Source organism: Suricata suricatta, chromosome 1 (assembly GCF_006229205.1).
Source record: "Suricata suricatta isolate VVHF042 chromosome 1, meerkat_22Aug2017_6uvM2_HiC, whole genome shotgun sequence".
NCBI classification, from domain to species: Eukaryota; Metazoa; Chordata; class Mammalia; order Carnivora; family Herpestidae; genus Suricata; species Suricata suricatta.
In genome coordinates this window covers 14,825,382-14,840,506 of record NC_043700.1, presented here as the reverse complement: position 1 = coordinate 14,840,506, position 15,125 = coordinate 14,825,382, and the positions used below count along the sequence as shown (strand labels likewise).

Genomic DNA, 15,125 nt, shown 5'->3' with positions numbered 1-15,125 from the left:
GTTTTGGGAGTCGGCTATGCTATAGGACGCAGATTTCCCCCGGATTTCATTCAGCGTCTGCTTCTGCGGCTGCTGGACGGGAAGCCCTTCGCGTGCGTCGTCACGCTCGGTTCTTCCGGCAGAGCCGAGGTGGGCGCCGCTTCCTCCCTCCGGCGCGGGACCCCTCCGAGGCCGGGCCCGCCTCTCCGGCGGGGGCTGCGCGGTGACGCTCGTCCCCCGTAAGACTGGGGGCGCCGCTTTTAAAAGCCCCGCCGTTCGCCTGGGTGGCTCATCCGTTTGGGCTCAGATCTGCTCCTCCCTCTTTCCCCCAAGCAAATGTTAAAAAACTAACGCCGCCACCTATGCGTGAATTTAGCTTATTCAGCAAATTTTCGTCCTCGCCCTCATTTCTATCTGTCTTTTTCATTTTTGAGAGCGCAAGCAGGGGAGGGGCAGAGAGAGGGAAACACAGGATCCAAAGCAGGCTCCAGGCACAGCGCCCTGCGCGGGGCTCGAACTGAAGAACCGTGAGATCACAACCCGAGCCAGTTGAGCCACCCAGAGCCCCTGTTTCTTTCTTGTTTAATCACCACCGACTGTGGCTGACAACAAGGAAACAATGACTGAACCCCTGACCCTGCCTTCAGGGAACTTACAGTTTAGGTCGATGTATTGTAGCAGGATTCTCGCACAGAGTCGCGACACCGAGGCTTTTCTTTCCAGGAAGCAACTTTGTTCCTGCCAGCGACGCTCAGTTGGGTTCGTACCCAAAGAACTGAGCCCTGTATGCCAGGTGGTGTAGTTTTTTATACACTTTTTTACTTCTTTGCCTCCCATATATGATAACACACAAACATGTAGTCTAATTAAGTGGTCTCATGTTACAAGGTCATGAAGGTTGCCTGGAGGATTTTGTTTTTTGTTTTTTTTTCCCTGAAGGGAGGGGACCCTACCACAGGATCTCCTTTGAAGGATGTCTGCATTTCAGGGCGCCTGTGTCACTGCGGAGTGAAAGGCTCCTTTAGCCCCCCAGCTACCCTTAAATTATAGAATTGACCTGCATCGTGGTTTGTGTGACTTTGAGGCGTAACTTTCCGGCTTGGAGGCCTTTAAGACGTCTCCCTGCTTCCTACAGAATAAAGGCCTAACTCCTGAGCTCCTGGCTGGCATTCAGAGCTCTGTCGCCCCTCCCTGGTCTCCAGGGCCCTGTAGCTTGCAACCACGTGGGATTATCCGTCCAAGTGAATTCTTTTCCTTCCTAGCCACCCAATTAGACTTAATTCCTCCTCAACAAAGCTTCCTAAACTGCCTGTTAGAATTGATCTCTTCCTGCTCCATTTCCCTAAAGCCTTTTTAGTCCACTCTGCTGTCTACTGCAGTGTCCTTGTTAAGTCACCTGTCTGACCCCCAGGCTCAGGTGTGAGGCGCCGGAGGACTGCGGCCACATCTTTGTCACAGCTGTGCTCAAGCAGGTCATCTAAGATGCTACTTGCAGAAGTGACATTGTGACATTGTGGGAAGGCACCGAATATGCAAATAGGCACCAACTAGAGAACCAGATCCTCTTCTACTGTCTCTTCACACAACTGGATCTGATCTGGCTGTGGAGCCTATTTGCATCAGTTACACCCGGAAGAAAATCTTAGAGGCCCCAGCTAGGACATCGATCTGTCTACACCAGCCACATTAACTGGCCACCGAGAGCACAGACATGTTGCCCTTGGTGTTGTGATCAAGCAAAGCCTCTCTCTGTCCTTGGCTCGCTCTCTCTCCTGACCCTGCAAGAAGTAACTGAAAACAATCTAGTATGTGTCTTTCAAACCGGAGATGGAATGCTCAGTGGTCCACAGTTTTTATCTTTATTAATGTATAAAAACCAACTTTTAACAATTGTATAACACTTTGTCATTATGAAGATCTCTCACTTTATTAACATTTTGTGTCACGCTCATGAATTACTCCATGAGGCAAGTTACTATCTGTTATATGTAGATGTAAACGGAAGTCCTGACGGTGAGTAGCTTTGCCCAAGCTTTGTACACAACTGGTCGGCAGCAGGCCTTCTAAATCCTTCTTTCATGCCCTCCCCCCACCAGGAGGAAGGGAGACATTCCTACAAAGTCTTTTGCACGCAGCCCTCAAATCCACACGAAGCTGCTCTACCTCTTATACATGCGATTTTTCGGGTGAAGAAATGCAAGAAGTACAGGACTTGGAGATTCCACGGTAATTAAGTTATCTTTCTTTTGTGTAGCTAGAAATATTTGTCAAAATATTTCAGAGTTCCTTAGGGCGCCTGAGTCGTTCAGTCGGTTGAGCATCTGGCTCTTTTTTTTTTTTTCATTCTATAGGTTTGGGCAAATATTAATTTTTATTATTTTTATGAATATAATTTGTCATCATATTGGCTTACATACAGCACCTAGCGCTCATCCCAACAAGTGCCCTCCTCAATGCCCATCACCCATTTCCCCTCCCCCGTGCCCCCATCCACCCTGATTGAAGTGACCTTAGGGTCCTTCTAGCATCTGTACTCTGCCCTCAGCACTAATCATGATATATTCAGCTGTCCCCAACCAGACCAACATTCTTAGTTTTTAAATTTTTTAATGTTTATTTTTGAGAGAGAGACAGAGACAGAGTGGGAATTGGGGAGGGGGAGAAAGAAGGGGAGACCCAGAATCTGAAGCAGGCTCCAGCTTCTGAGCTAGCTGTCAGCACAGAGCCCAGCACAGGGCTGGAACCCATGAACCATGAGATCAAGACCTGAGCTGAAGTCGGAGGCTTAACTGACTGAGCCCCCTGGGGGCCTCACAAAATATCCTTCACTTTTTCACAACCCTGTGAGGTAGGGATTCTTTTCTCCATTTCATAAGTGAAGAGATTGAGACTCAGAAAATGAGAAGAACTTACAAGTTGAGGAGTCAGGACATAGATTCAGAGCCTACTCCGTGCTGAACTCCAGAGCCTGTGCTGTTCACCCATTGTGTGTGCTGCTTCACTTGTATTCATGTCTTATCTTCATTTCAAGGTCAAGATCATTCTCATATGTTGGATATCAGGACAGGCAAAATGAGACAAAGGTTTATGGTCATTCTCTGAGGGCAAAGTATTATGGATATATTTCTCCATAATTATGTATGCATGGGTACATGTGGTGTGCATACAATGATAATATTTTTTTAACTCAAAATCAGGACCCATGGCCTACTATAGAATTTTTAAACAATTGTTCAGTTTAAAAATGAAAAGAATAGACATATCTATTATGTATGTGTGTATATGTGTGTATATCTGTGTGTATATACACATAAATAAATATATATCATGCTGTATACCATTGCCATATGTCTGGTAGAAGTTGAGAACATTTCTGAGGCTGAGTCTAGGCTTAACAAAAAGAACACTATGAATTTTTTAAAATGTTTTTATCTATTTTTAAGAGAGAGACAGCATGAGCAGAGGAGGGTCAGAGACAGAGGAAGACACAGAATCTGAAGACAGCCTTCAGGCTCTGTGCTAGCTGTCAGCACAGAGCTCAATGTGGGGCTCAAACCCACGAACCGTGAGATCATGACCTGAGCCGAAGTCAAACACTTAACCAACTGAGCCACCCACGTGCCCCAGGAACACTATGATTAGTAGTGTTGTTTGGTTTGGGTCCTCAAGGGGAAAGTGGTGGCCCAAATGTCTCACGTTTGCCATCTTGAGATAATGTACCTACACTTCCATAAAACTTATGTATTACATTGCACGTATCATTTCTACTATTGCAGGTATGATGGTAATGGAATAGGTGTTCTCGGAAGATACGTAACTCTTAAAAAATTGGGGACTGAGGATCACGATGAATCAGTGAAAAACGTAAAAGTTTCCAGTAAAAACTAAGCAGATGGATAAAGCTACTTATGTTTATAGTTTAACATTGTGAAGTGTGTGCATATGATAAAAGTCACTTTCCTTTATAGAACAAAACCAGAACTTCCAGGGGGAGCGCTGAACAGAGAATTCCTGGATGAGTCAGCTAGACTGGAAAATCCCCTCATAAGGACTGCTCTCCCCAGTGGTGGCCTAAAGGTCTTTTTAACATTCTCTGAGGCACCACTGAGACAAAGTAGGATGTTCAAGACCTTACTGAAGGCTAGTGGATTAAAAATAGAAATCAAAAGAGATACCATGATTTGAGTATGCCTTATGAGATAGAGCTTCTCACAGGAGTGCACAGGGCCCAGCCTTCTCCACATGCAGTGGTGGGAACATGGGGAGGCCTCTCCTGGGGCGGCTCTCCTAACCTCTAGCCTGTCTCTGATGAGGGCAGAAAGTAGCTTAATGTACACGATTCGGAAGCGTCTCTAGGACACCTCAACCAACTGAGAGCACCCGAGTTCCGTATCATGCCACAGATCGGGATTCTTACGTGGTGACATGCGTTTTCCCTTTCGGATTGATCTGGGGAAGTGATCTTGCCAGGTACGCACATCTCAATCTAGTGAAATACACGGGACAAAAGGTTAGGGTTCATGGGAACAAGGAGATCATTGACAAATTGCAGTTAGCCCGGAAACTAGGAAAGATACCTATCGTTTGGTTTATGTATAAAGTAATTCTCAAGACATTGGTTAAATAAGAAGAAATGTCCTTCTATGACTTAAGAAGTAATCTAGTTTTTACTTATGCCTTCAGTTGAATTGAAATTAAATCTTTGAATTATTTTTAATCTATTATTTTTATCGATCTTTCTTGGATTGGGGGAAGGGTGACCACTTATTTCATTTTTTTGTTCGAGACTAAGGCATTCCCAGGACTCGGGGCTTTATGTGCTAGAAGCCACAGTACTGGGTGAGCCAGGATAGTTGTCACCCTAATTATAGACCTGACTGAGAACCCAATTAAACTGTGAACTCACTTTCTAGGAATATCCACATACACTTGATATTTTGCATACAATTTCATGAATTGCAACTTGGGTAAATGCCCCAATAGAGGAATTACTGGATCATATGGTATTTACATTTTTTAAATTTTTTAATAACCTTTATTTTTTTAAATGTTTATCTTGAGATAGAAAGTGCACGCAGGTATGGGTGTACATGAGGTGGGGAGGGGCAGAGAGAGAGAGGGAGAGAGAGAATGAATTTTAAGCAGGCTCCGTGCTGTCAGCGCAGAGCCTGACATGGGTCTCGATATCTCAGACTGTGAAATCATGACCTGACCTCGATGCTTAACTGCCGGAGCCACCCAGATGCCCCTCTGTTTTTAATTTTTTGAGGACCTCTATTCTTTTGCATATACAGCTGTCCAGTTTTTCCAACATCATTTATTGAAAAGATTTTCTTTTTCCTGTCATATATTATTGACTCCTTTGCCATACATTAATTGACCATGTATACATGGGTTCATTTCTGGGCTCCTTATTCTGTTCTGTTGATCTAGATGTCTATTTTTACCCCAGTATCCTACTTTTTTGATTACTATAGCTTCCTAGCATATCTTGAAATTTGGAATTGTGATATCACCAGCTTTGTCTTCTTTCTCGATTGCTTGGCTATCTGGGTTCTTTTGTGGTTCCATACAAATTTTAGGATTATTTGTTCTAGTTATATAAAAACACATTTTTATATATTAATTTTATATTCTGCAACTTTAATCAAAATTTACTTTGGTGTTTTTCTTTTAGGTAATATCTGGAAGCCATATAAGAAAAATACCAAAAATAGAGGAACAACAAGCAGATTTACTTGATGTAGAAAAGTGGCTGAAAGACAAGTTCAGAGAGGGATTCAGGAACATGAGAGAATTTGACAAATGTGATCCAGAAAATATAGGCAAGGTAAATGTATTTTAAGAATAATACTGGTTCCGTATTTAACTATTTTACACTTAAATATTTTTCAAATTAAAAAAATAATACATGTTAATTACATAAAAATTAGAACTTATGGAAAAATATACCCAAGAAAATGTAAATCACCTAATAACTTAATCACTCATGATCATCGTTATGATCATCATGGCATACATATAGTCTTTTAAAAATTAAGTAAAAAATTAGGATTATACCAATTATTTTTATTTTCTGAACATACTTCTTATTATACTGTGAATATTTCAACAAATCATTAACTAGAACTTAAGCATGATTTTAATATATGCTTAAGATTTTATCAAATAATATGCCATAATTTATTAACTGATTTTTGAAATTTTTTAATGTTTCTTTTTTGAGAGAGAGCGAGTGATCAGGGGAGCAGGAAGAGAGGGAGACACAGGCTCCAGGCTCTGAGCTGTCAGCCCAGAGCCCTGCGTAAGGGCTCGAACTTACGAGCTGTGAGATCATGACCTGAGCTAAAGTGGACATGTACATGGACTGAGCCACCCAGGCGCCCCGGTATGCCATAACTTATGGAACCATTCCTTCAAGGAAAAAGCTTCATTTTTTTTCTACTTTACTCTCAACACCCTTCACGCAATATTTCACATCCTGTCACCAAATGTATGTGGGTTTTTCCCATACCAACTAATTCTCCAGTTCTCTATGGATACCACCAGCTGAGTGTCCTGCCCGTATATATATTTTCCTACTTGGAGTTAGCATCAGATCTGACAGGTTAAGACCTGAGTCACACAAGCCTGCCCTCGTCCCCAACTCCAGACACCAACCCCAACTTGTCACTTGTGTGTCTGATCAATCAGCTATAAATCACGGCCCCTCATTGGGTACAGTAATTTCCTAGAGTGGCTCACAGACCTCAGGAAAACAGTTTACTTACTAGATTACTGGTTTGTTATAAAAGGATACAACTCGGGAACAGGCAGATGGAAGAAATACATAAGACGTGGAATGGGGGCACGGGGAGAAGGGATTCAGAGCGGCCGTGCTGTCTCTGGGCGTGCCACCCTCCCAACACATTTTACCAACCCAGGGGCTCTCCAAGCCCCATCCTTCAGGAATTTTTATGGAGGCTTTATTATATGTGCAGGATGGATTATTAACGCAACCTCCAGGCCCTAGCCGAAGATGGGAGGTGGGTCTGGACATTCCAAGCTTGGTCTTTCTGGTGACAAGCGCCATCCTGAAGCTATCCAGGAGCCCACCAAGATTTGCCTCATTAGAACAGGAGACACACGTGTCACCCAGGAAATTTTAAGGGGTTTGGAGCTCTGTGTCAGGATCTGGAGTCAAAGACTAAATGTTAGAACAAAAGATTCTCCTAGAACCTTTATTGCTTAGGAAACTCCAAAAGTTTTAGGAGCTCTGGCCAGGAGCCAGACTTAAAGACTAAAATCTATATTTCTTATTATATCACAATTCCCCAATCAGTATTGGGCATGTAAGGTGTTGCCATTTATTCACTATTTTACTTAATTACATTGACTACTTTAAAAAAACATACCTCAGTTTTTGTGAATGTATTTCCTTAGCACATATTTTCATTTTTAGGGTTAAAAAATTTAAATATCTTCAGGAATATTGTCAAAATTGCTCTCAAGAAATTTATACGTGGGGCACCTGGGTGGCTCAGTCGGTTAAGCATTCAGCTTCAGCTCAGGTCTTGATCTTGCAGTTTGTGAGTTTGAGCCCCGCATCAGGCTCTGTGCTGACAGCTAGCTCAGAGCCTGGAGCCTGCTTCAGATTCTGTGACTCCCTCTCTCTCTGACCCTCCCCTCCTCATGCTGTATCTCTCTATCTCTCAAAAATAAATTTAAAAAATTTGTTTTTAATTAAAAAAGAAATTTATACGCACTCACATTCTTACTATCTATGTACACAGCAGTAGTTTTCACCCTGGCCTGTATTGGCTGTGTTAGCCATCTAGTGCACATTAACAGAGTAGTCCTCAAAATTTGGCAGCTGACGACAGTTAACATTTATTATCTCACAGTTTCTGTTGGGCAGGATCAGGGCTGGGTGTTTCTGGCTCAGGGGCCAGAACTGAGACAGCAGTTGGACTGTTGGCCAGGAGTGATGAATCAGGGCTCAACTTGGGGAGGATCCACGTCCAAGTCTCACTCACTCACTTGTGCCCGTGACCAGATACATTTGTTCCTGGTCACGTGGGCCACTTTGACAAGGCTGGTGTCAGACACATTTGTTCCTTGTCGTGTGGGCCACTCTATAGGGCACTTCACAACACAGCAAGCAGCTGGCTTGCCTCAGAGCAAGTAAGCAAGAGAAAGAGAATGCCCGAGAAGGAAGCCTCGCTCTTTTTATAACTTCATTTTAGAAGCAATGTTGCATCATGTTGCCATATTCTGTTTATTACAGGAATCACTAGATGCAGGCCACACTTCGGTGGTGGAGGGGGTGACATTATTCAAGAGTGCTTGTACCAAGGTCTAGAGATTGCCTATCACAGGACATTGACTATCGTAATATTTTCTTTCTTTTCTAATGTTTATTTTTGAGAGAGTGCAAGTGGGGGAGAGGCAGCGAGAGAGGAACAGAGGATTTGAAGTGGAGTGTTCGCTGACAGCAGCGAGCCCAATGTGGGGCTTGAACTCACAAATCATAAGATCATGACCTGAGCCCTCTCTCTCTGCCCCTCCCCTGCTCATGATCTGTCTCTCTCTGTCTTTCAAAAAATAAATAAATGTTAAAAAAAAATTGAAAAAAAAAAAAAAGAACGCCTGGGTGGCTCGGTCGGTTGAGCATCTGACCTCAGCTCAGGTCATGATCTCACAGTCCGTGGGTTCAAGCCCCGCATCAGGCTCTGTGCTGACAGCTCAGAACCTGGAGCCTGCTTCCGATTCTGTGTGTCCCTCTCTCTCTGCCCCTCCCCTGCCCATGATCTGTCTCTCTCTGTCTTTCAAAAAATAAATAAATGTTAAAAAAAAAAAAAAGATCATGACCTGAGCCAAAGTCGGATACTAAACCGACTGAGCCACCCAGGTGCCCCTGTTTTTTGTTGTTGTTGCTTGATTTATTTTGTTTTGAGAGAAAGATAGAGGGCACAAGTGAGTGAGGGGCAGGGAGAGAGGGAGAGAGAAGTGGGTCTCACCGGCGTGAGGCTCATGTTTCCCCAGAGCAGGGCATGAGCTCACCCCATGTGGGACTCAAACCTACAAACCCTGAGATCATGACTTGAGCTGAAGTTAGATGCTTAACCAGCTGAGCCACCCAGGTGCCCACCTATCATAATACAGTATTTTCATTTCAAGGTAAACCTTGGCCAAAAATAACCACTCAATTTTATTTTACTTTGTTTATGTTTGGTTACTTGTATAGTTGAACATGTGTTTATTTACTAAGTTAACATTTTACCCAGTAAGCTAATATTTATTGAGCATTTACTATGAGCCTGGCACCAAGCTAAACATTTTCCATACAGGCACTACTATTAACCTCAATTTACAGATGAGGAAACTGAGTGACAGAGAGATTGAAGTTATCAAAGGTTGTATAACTGGTGAGCAAGGGCGCTCCAGTCTGTGCTCCTAACTCATCTTATCTTAGATGCCTTCCATGTAGATGCCTTAGATACACTCTTTCCCATGTATGTATTTATAATTTAAACATATGTATGTATCCATAAACCATCTATGCAACTGTTTTAAAATTACGTACAAATGTAATTAAACCTACAAATATTTTTGCAATTTTTTTTCCACTGAGCATTGGCTTGGAGATTTACCCATGCTGATACAGGCACATGCATTAGTTCTGTCATTCTAACTCTGTAGTATTTCACTGCATGAATGAAAGAAACCATAGTTTCTTTTCCAAACAAAAAAGATTATTAGAGGTAGTGCTACACTGAACAACCTTCTACATGTTTCCTGGGGCATTTTTGTGAGACTTTTTCCAGGGTGGACACCTCAGAGGAAATCGTTGACTTCCGGGTCTCCTGCCTCTTGAGAATGGTTGTTGCGGTCCATTAGCCAGCCACATTTCCGCGGTGCCTATTTCTTTGCTGCGTGAACTTGCTGAAGCTGCCATAAGTGAGTGGCAGACTGGGTGGCCTAAACAACAGAAATTTATTTTCTCATAATTCTGGAGACTAAAATATCAAGATCTAAGTATTGGTAGGTTTGTTTCCTCTGAGGCCTCTTTCTCCTTGTCCTGGAGATGGCCATCTTCTCCCCATGTCCTCACAAGGTCTTCCCTCTGTGTCTATGTCTTGATTTCCACTTCTTTTTTTTAATGTTTATTTATTTTTGAGAGAGAGAGAGAGAGACAGAGCATGAGTGGGGGAGGGACAGAGAGCGAGGGAGACACAGAATCTGAAGCAGGCTGTAGGCTCAAACTCACGAACCACGAGATCATTACCTGAAGCCTGCCGCTTAACCCAATGAGCCATCCAGGTACCCTTCCTCTTCTTATAAGGACACTGGGTCATATTGGATTAGGGCTCACTCATATGATCTCATTTTACCTAATTATCTTTTTTGAAACTTCAACACCCTTTATTAGTAATAAACAGATTCATCAGGCAGTAAATCAGTAAGGAAATAGTTGAACTGAACAGCATTATCAATTAACTAGCTATAACTGATATATGTAGAATCATACATGACAGTAGGCTGGACATTATTCTTAAGCTCACATGGAACATTCATCATGATAGCCCACATTCTGGGACACAAACACACCATATTAAATTTAAAGATATAAAAGTTATACAGCATATGCTTTTATTTTATTTTATTTTATTTTATAGTTTATTGTCAAGTTGGTTTCCATATAACACCCAGTGCTCATCCCAACAAGTGCCCTCCTCTTCCAAATACAGTCACATTCAGTTATCCTGGGGGTTGGAACATCAATATATGAATTTTAGGAGAACACAATTCGGCCTCTAATACTTGCCAACACTTGGGTTTATCAATCTTAATGGTTTTAAAAATCAATTGAACATTTGAAAATGTTATTATGTTATTTAACCTGTACCGGCATGTCCATTTTCTCTACTAGACAGTAGTTCCCGAAGTTAGGGCCTTTGTCTTACTAACCTTTTTAACCCCCACTGGGAAACATCGTTGGCTTTTAGTAAACATTTCCAATTAGAATTGCATTTTTTAAACCAACATGAAGACAAAGAGGTCAGTAGGTTCTGTAGGCTTTGCCTGGTTAGAACTCTTATTATCAAAATACTTTTTAAAGTTGTTTTTATTAATTTCAAGATCCATTAGGTACATAGTTGTCATTCATGTAAATAATTCCTTGACTTGATTATCCTTTTTGGATTTTATCAAAGCTCTCTTCCTTTGCTGTGAGTCTCTGAAAAACATTTCTTGGATTCTTAGAAATCCCATGGTGCACCTGGGTGGCTCAGTCGGTTAAGCGTCCGGCTTTGGCTCAGGTCCTGATCTCACGGTTCATGGGTTCAAGCCCCTTATCGGGCTCTGTGCTGACGGCTAGCTCAGAGCCTGGAGCCTACTTCAGATTCTGTATCTCCCTCTCTCTCTGACCTTCCTTTGCTCATGCTGTCTCTCTCTGTCTCTCAAAAATAAATAAAAAACAGAAAAAAAAAAAAGAAATCCCGGAATATCTCGTCAAGGTGAGGACGCAGTGTAAGCAAAATACAAAAACAACCTAATTTGCCTGGGTGTTTAGTTCTGCCAGAGGGATGAATCAGCTGAGTTAAATGAAGTCTGAGATTGAACCTATGGATTTAAGTTATCTAATCAGAAAAGATATGTGTCTAAGTGTGGAGCATTTTTAATATATTCCTTTTATCATTGTTTGAATGATATAATTTTTAAAAATTTTAAATGGTTAGTCTTAAATATACAGGTTCTAATTAGAAAGAAATAACCTTTCATTAAAAAATTCCCTTGCAGTCTTCTTCCTGGTTGTCCCAGCCGGGAGCCATCCCCTCCTCTTTGGGGCTGTTGTAGTACTTGATGGGTAGTTGTTACCTTGCATACTTGTAATCACTGTTATTGTGGAGTTTTAGCTCTGCAGTTGTAATGTAAGCCGTAAGATGTCAGTCACTATGACTTTATAACCCCACTGTATTTTATACATACGTAGTAGATGTTCTAAAAAATATGCTGAATAAATTCCCCAAGTTGTTCTCCACCGTCCCCCATCACTCTTAATAGGAAGAAAAAATTAAAAAACCCAAACCTATGATTCACATGGGAACTCTGTAAAGTAGCAGTGTTTGATTCCTCTCTGTCTCTGTCTCTCTGTCCCTCTGTCTCTCAGCCGTTGGAAAAGAAGATTTCTTTTCAGTCCTGAAAAAAATTGGACTCATATCTGAAGGAGGAATCCTTTGATGGTTTCCTGAAGAGGTGAAATCTTATATGCAGTACAACTGGCAGTAGTTATCTGGATTTCCTGAGAAGCTTCCCAGATCGCAGTGATGAAGCGATCTTGCCCCAAACTCTCTCCGAGTCCATGCACAGAGTGTACGGACCTTCCACACTGTTACCATAGTCTTCGAATCCACTAACCGTTGATAAACTTGCAGGGACTCTGATTCCTCATCCTTGGGGTGCTCTCTCTCTCTCTCTCGGGACCTATGTTCATGGACTTGGGGCAGCCTGGTCCAGAGATGGTTCATGAGAATGCGGCCTTTGGGAACAAATATGCTACAGGAAAGAAACTACTCTGTCTTGTTACTAAAATCATTAGAATTATTATTAAAATTAGTTTCAAGCAAGACTTGGTCTGCCTTCCCTGGCTGAGGAGGTTGCACAGTGTCTCGGGAGGATCCCCAAGTGCGAATTTAGTGTGACTCACTTCTCCCTTAAGGTTCAAACAGCTCCTTCACGTTGCCAGTGCCACACTTTATTTTTAGCCTTGGCCTTCTGCAGCACTCGACCTTTTGCCTGGATAGAGCAATGTACTGTGGAACTCGTTTCTGTTTTTGCTACCATGGAAATAATAATTTTTTCTGGAAGTTACAAACAATGTAATCATTAGAAAAATGATGTAATCACCGATGGTATATAAAGATCCTAAGCATCACAGTAAAGTGCAGTCTTGCCACCATTCATTTTATCTGTCTCCTTTCTTATAGATATTGCGCCGACACCAACCCCCTACTTAGGGACCCTTAGACTCGTGTGTGGGCCGGTCCCCCGCACCGAGTGGCGCCTGAACAGGGACCTGAATAGAAGAAAAAAAAAAGAGGAAAAGAAAAGAAAAAGAAAACAAAGATATTCAAAGGTAAGTGGAATATTCTCTGAAATAGTTCTATTTCTTTCAGGTTGGTTAGGATCTCACCCAGGGTGCCCAGGGCCCCTCTATGCATTAAGATAGGGAACAAGGAGGGTGAGTAAAGTATAGAGATTGCTCAGTTAAGTGTGGTTTCTCTAAATGTCTCAGTCTTGTCTGTAAAACCTCTGTGGGAGGGAATGTAATAACCTCTGGTGTGTATGTGAGAGTGAATGTGTGGCTTGGTTTGGCTTGCCTGCCAAGTTCGATTTTGTGGCTCCACAGGTGGGCACCCTTAAGGTCCCCAAAAGCCTACGGAGTCCAAGTGGGCCTGATCTGTTATACCGTGGTGAATAGCATATGGTCTATGACGGCATCGGAATAGTTTCTGATCGACCGTAAGTCACAACGCTGAGTCTGCTATGGCTAAGCTTCACCTAAGTTCCTTTGGGACACGGCCAGACAGGTATCTGACTGGTCTCCTCATTAGAGGGGGCACCCTACCCTTTATCTGTCTTTGCGACACTGTATCATAAGAAATAAGGGATGGGCAATACAGCTTCTAAAAAGAGAAAACTTTTTACTGAAGTACTTCTGCACCTCCTTAACCAAAGAGGGATTAAGGTGACTCATAACCAAATGGCAAGATGTTTACACTTTGTTCAGGAGTGATGTCCATGGTTTCCAGAAGAGGGAACTGTTAATTTACAAACTTGGAACAAAGTTGGGGAGCAGTTACGCTTGTATTATCCTCTTGGACCAGAAAATGTCCCTGTAGATGCCTTTCCTCTGTGGAATTTGATTGGAGATGTTTTAGATCCTGACTATAGGGGAAGTAAATGGCCATCTAATAATACAGCCACAGAGACTACTCCACTCTCCCCTAGAGGTCAAATTCCTACTCCCTTGGTAATGACAGCTCAGGACAATGAGGATTTTGAGTGGGAAGGTATTGATGATAATCAGACAGATTTAGAAGAGGAAGAGGCTAAATATGCAGCAGAGAAAGAGGGAGAGGATCTACCTGATTTTCCTCATCCCCCACTGCCTTTTAATTCCTCTCTGCCCAAAAATCCAAAATTAAAAAAATTTTAAAAGGACTTACAAACTTTAAAGTTAATGTGACAACGGAAACAATGGGAGCCCTTCAGCCAGGCCTCCCTTCCCCTGTAGCAATTCCAAAAGGAGAAAACATTATAGTAATAGACCTTCAGGATTGTTTTTTCACCATACCTTTACATCCCGATGATTGCAAACATTTTGCCTTCAGCCTGCCATCTCCAAATCTAAAAAGACCCTTTCAGAGATTTCAGTGGAAAGTTCTTCCCCAAGGGATGAAAAACTCTCCTACTTTATGTCAAAGATATGTTGATAGGGCTTTGAGTGAGATCAGAAATAAATATCCTGAAATTTATTTAATTCATTATATAGATGACATTCTCTTAGCACATCAGGACAAAGCCCATCTACATGATGTTTTGGATGAATTGATTCAAACCTTATCTGTTCATGGCCTAAAGGTGGCTCCTAAAAAAAATTCAGATTGATCCACCCTACTCCTATTTAGGAAGATTAATTGAAAACCAAACTGTGACTTTACAGCCTTTACAATTAAAGACAGAGCATTTATATACTTTAAACAATTTTCAAAAATTATTGGGAGATATTAATTGGATTCGGCCTCTTTTATTATTTTTTTTTAATTTGAATTTAAATTTTTATTTTTTTTGAATATAACACAATTTATTATTTTTTTAACATATGCAATTATTTTCCATCATTTACAATACAGTAGTTACAATGACACTCCAAACAGAAAAGCGAAGTAAAAAAATCAAAACACCAACTTCTATTTCATGTAATTAGACTTATACAGAAATTAGAAGGTTAAGTAACAACTAGTTAATCACCTAATTTCACAGCTATCTGAAGTGGCAATCGTTATATAGCAGCTTATCTATGATACATTCAAGATAAATGATACAATTTATTACTTGCCCATAAGCTACAACACAGCCTGCTTAATACCTTTCCTTAAATT

At 41.7% G+C, this 15,125-nt stretch overlaps 1 long non-coding RNA gene across 1 annotated transcript in view; it reads left to right on the top strand.

Annotated features, from left to right (window-relative positions):
* Positions 1–1,097: 1,097 nt before the first annotated feature.
* Positions 1,098–15,125, top strand: part of LOC115277607 — an 18,585-nt gene continuing 4,557 nt past the window's right edge. Inside the window, exons 1-4 of the long non-coding RNA XR_003902526.1 lie at positions 1,098–2,205; positions 3,756–3,856; positions 5,657–5,809; positions 12,948–13,096. This is a non-coding gene — a long non-coding RNA (uncharacterized LOC115277607). The remainder of the gene's footprint in view (positions 2,206–3,755; positions 3,857–5,656; positions 5,810–12,947; positions 13,097–15,125) is intronic.